The following is a 4,652-nucleotide window of genomic DNA, read 5'->3' as shown; positions in this document are numbered from 1 at the left end:
TCCCAGAGCTTGGTATGAACGCTTAAGCAATTTTCTTCTGGAACAAAATTTTATCAGAGGGAAAGTTGATTCTACACTCTTCTGTAAAAACCTTAATAATGATCTCATGATATGCCAAATTTATGTTGATGATATTATTTTTGGTTCTGCTAATATCTCTGTTTGCCAAGAATTTTCTAAGTTAATGCAGGCAGAATTTGAAATGAGTCTAATGCAAGAACTAAAGTTCTTTCTGGGAATTCAAATCAATCAAACTCCAGAAGTCACGTACATTCATCAAAGCAAGTACATTAAAGATGTTCTGAAGAAGTTTGACATGACTGAATGCAACTCTGCATAAACTCCTATGCACCCAACTTGCATTCTGGAAAAGGAAGAGGTAAGCAACAAGGTTTGTCAGAAGCTCTATCGAGGTATGATAGGCTCTCTTCTCTATCTGACTGCTACTCGTCCTGATATTCTCTTTAGCGTATGTCTCTGTGCCAGATTCCAATCAGATCCTAGAGAATCTCATTTAACAGCCGTTAAGAGAATTCTTAAGTATCTGAAAGGAACTCCTAACCTGGGCCTGATGTATGAGAAAACATCAGAGTATAGGCTTTCTGGTTATTGTGATGCAGATTATGCAGGAGATAGAATAGAACGAAAAAGCACTTCTGGAAATTGCCAGCTTCTGGGAAACAATCTAATCTCCTGGGCTAGCAAAAGACAGTCAACAATTGCTCTATCAACTGCAGAAGCAGAATATATCTCAGCATCACTATGCACAACTCAGATGCTCTGGATGAAGCATCAGCTAGAAGATCTTCAGATATTTGAGAGTAACATTCCTATCTTTTGTGATAATACTGCTGCTATTTGTTTAAGTAAGAATCCCATTCTACATTCCAGAGCCAAACACATAGAAATAAAACATCATTTTATCAGAGACTATGTTCAGAAAGGGATAGTAACATTGAAGTTCATTGATACAGAACATCAATGGGCAGATATCTTTACTAAGCCTCTAGCTGAAGATAGATTTCTTTTTATATTAGAGAATCTGAACATTAAAAATTGTCCTGAGTAAAATTTGGCTCTGAACATATAAAATGAGACTCTGATAAAAACAAATACACTTCTGCCTCTGACTCTGATACTTCTACAAGTTAAGAAGATATCTGAGTTAGAAATCTTCAGAAACCAATCCTTTGGTATTCCTGAAGATCAGATACATCAACACGTGGAGCATTAAACGTCTAACCCTAGAACTTCTAGACAGCTGTCAATAGAAATCAAAGGTCAGAACGTTTGAAATCTCCTAGAGCAGTGTGCGTACTGTTGGGATTAGACATTCATTTATTAGCTGTAATCATTTTTTCCCCCAAGCGTGCTTTTTGAGTGTTGTGTCTAACGCTGGAATGTGTGTCGTTTTGCATGTGTTTTACTTAAAGTATATAAACACTTTCTCTCACATTTCACACTTATCACTCTCACTCACTCTAAAACCCTAAACCCTCTCTCAAAGCATTCTCTGCAAGTTCTTCAATCTTCATCTTTTTCTTCTTCATGGATGCTCAACAGCAAGAAGTTTTTAACTTCTCCCAACAGATGGAATCCAGTTCTAATCCCCAAACCTCAAACACTCAAACACCAACTGTTACCGGCGTCACCATAACCCCTGTTTATCAAGAACCCCACATTCTTGACCGAGAAAGCCACATAAACCTTTCAACTCCCTTTGAAGGTTTGGATGTTTTGTGTGAATCTTTGGTTGATTTTGACAACCTAAGTAGAAATGGCGTTGATCTTACCAAGGAACTTCGTCAACAAGGATGGGAAACCTACTTCAACCGGCTTTATGGTCCAATCTACCCTCTTCTGGTCAAGGAATTCTGGAGACATGCTGATGCAGATGACCAATTCATTGTCTCTTTTGTTCTAGGGGTAAAGATTGTCATCACTGAAGCATCAATTGCCTCCTTGCTGAATATGGAGGAAAGTGGAGGAAAAAGGATTTACAACATTCCTCCCAGGTCTAAGCGCATCACTGAAGTCATCAACCCAACTATCTTCAAACCAAATGTTGAAGGAAACCCCTCTAAGAACAAGGAGCTACATCAGAACCTCCGAGTGTGGCTGAAGATAATTCTGGGAACAATCCATCACCGTCCAGCCTCTAACTCTTCAGATTATATCAATGCAGACCAGAAATGCATTCTGTACTGCATTCAGAAGGGTATCAAGATCAACCTCCCTACTCTTCTGTTCAGATATCTGAGGGATTCAGTCAGAGAAACCAGGAATAACATGAAACCCAGATCCTACATTCCTCTGGGTAGATTGCTCTCTGACATCTTCATTGAGCATGGACTGGTAGACGCTCTGGAAAAGACCAGATGTATGGATGATCTGGCAATTGATGTAGGGAAGCCTCTGAATGCCAGAAACCTCAAGAGCATGGGAATCATCAAAGAGATTAGAGTCAAGCCCACTCTGGATGTATCCTGGGAATCTCTAAAAGATCAGAGGAAGATGCCTCATGGCCTGGCCAGATTCTTCAAGAATGAGCCCAGAGACGCTGTTGCCCTCTATCTTCATCGTCTGCTGGAAGAAGGTGTTGATGTCTCTGATTTCAGCATCGATGACTGTCTGGATTCAGAAGAAGATCTAGTCAGATACAAGAGAGGTGTCTCTGAGAAACAGATAGCTGCTGAGGCAAGGAAAGCAAAGAAAGCCAGAATTGAAGGAGCTTCTGGAAGCGGATCTTCAGCTCCTCTGCAAATCTCAACTAGTAAGTCTATTCCTCCTGTTACTTCTGTACCTATGATGGCTTCTTCTCATCCTCTCACAACACCTCCCTTATATACTACCTCTGAAATCCCACCCTCAATCACCAGAACCTCCCAACCTACACCAGTTCTAAACATAGCTAGAACCTTCATTCCTCCCTCTATACCTGCACAAACTCACCAAAGCACTTCTTCTTCTTCATCATCCTCTATACCAGAATCACCACCTTATGTTACTGTTTCCTCTGACCCTGAACCTTCTGATCCTGACTCCCCAACAATAGCCACTCTATATGCTCATAGACTTGCCTCTCAACAACAAACTCTAACACAATCTGAAGTAACCTCACCACTCCAAACTTCACTTCCACCACAACAAACAACAACTCTCCCCTCTGAAACTCAACCATCTGATCCCTTCACCTCTAATATCACTCCACCAATTATTCCCGCTGTACCTGGACCAGACTCTGACCCATTAGACCTAAATCCACTTTATGCTTCATCCCCCAGTCTTCAACCAGAAGCAGATTCTGAACTTCAACCAGAAGCAGAATCTGAACCTCAAACTCTAAATCTTAGCCCTCCAAACTCTCCACCTCATTCACCTGAACCTGAACCTGAACTTACCATACCTACCCTTGAGGAAGCCATCAGGCAGGTAGCAGAAGCTTCAATCCAGAAGATCAAGTCTCTGGCTAACAACTCTGAAGTCAGTGATGATCCTAAATCTGTTAGGACACACTGGAACAGAGTCATTGGTTGGATGACCTCTGAGTCTTATAGGCTGAAGAGTGTCTCTGAACAAGTCAGAAATGGCTACATCAGAGATGCTGAGGAAAGACTCCAGGAGAGATTAGCTAGAGAGGCTGAAGCCAGAAGGCTTGAGGAAGAAAGGTTGGCTAAGGAAGCTGAAGAAGAAGCAAAGAGACTAGAGGAAGAAAGACTGGCAAAAGAAGCAGAAATCCTAAGGCAACAAGAAGCTGAAGCTAAGGCTCTGGCAGATGCAGAAGCTCAAGCTGCTGCAGAAGCTGAAGCCCAGCAGGCTCTGACTCAGGGGGAGTCTTCAACTGCTGTTCCCATGATTCTTCAGACTCTGAAGGACCTTAAGGAAGATCAGAATATCCTCCGAGACAGAATGGACAAGCAAGATACGGTCAATGAGAACATCCAGAAGATGCTTGCCATGATCTTGCAGAAATTGCCTCAGAACCCTTAGGCACTTAGGATTTTATGTTTTGCTTGCTTTTTTTGTTTTCTTTTTGCTTCTGTCCTCTTTTTGGATCTAATGTTTTGCTCTTGATCTTAATGAATCTGATGTTTCTCTTTTAATGAAGTGTTTTTCTCTTTAATTCAATTTTTATTACTATGTCTTTTTGATTCTGACAAAAAGGGGGAGAAATCATTAAATAGCTCTGATGAAAATTGTCTAAAAACCTTAAGCACTCTGCAACAATTGTAGAAATAGCTCTGATAAAAACAGCTCTGATTAAATAGCTCTGATTAAATAGCTCTGATTAAATAGCTCTGATTAAATAGCTCTAACATTAAATTTAAGAAATTGCAGAAAGTTTTCAGAAATCTCATTACTTGGAAAGCTCTGGTAAGAACTTCTGAACTCCCTAGCACTAACTCAGGGGGAGCTTCTGTCTATCTGATCTTATTTCATTCATGTTTCATCTGCTATTTTAAGTTGTTTTGTCATCATCAAAAAGGGGGAGATTGTAAGAACAAAAATTGTTCTACAACAGATTCCTTGATTTTGATGATAACAAAGGATGAAACCAAAAATGGCACCCTAACGAAAAGTTTCTAAGTGTGCAGGGTTCTAAAGAAAGAAGAAATAAATCTGATGATGTCATCAGATGCACAACAAGATCA

Source organism: Lathyrus oleraceus, chromosome 5 (genome assembly GCF_024323335.1).
Source record: "Lathyrus oleraceus cultivar Zhongwan6 chromosome 5, CAAS_Psat_ZW6_1.0, whole genome shotgun sequence".
Taxonomy (NCBI): Eukaryota; Viridiplantae; Streptophyta; class Magnoliopsida; order Fabales; family Fabaceae; genus Lathyrus; species Lathyrus oleraceus.
This window is presented reverse-complemented; position numbering follows the sequence as displayed.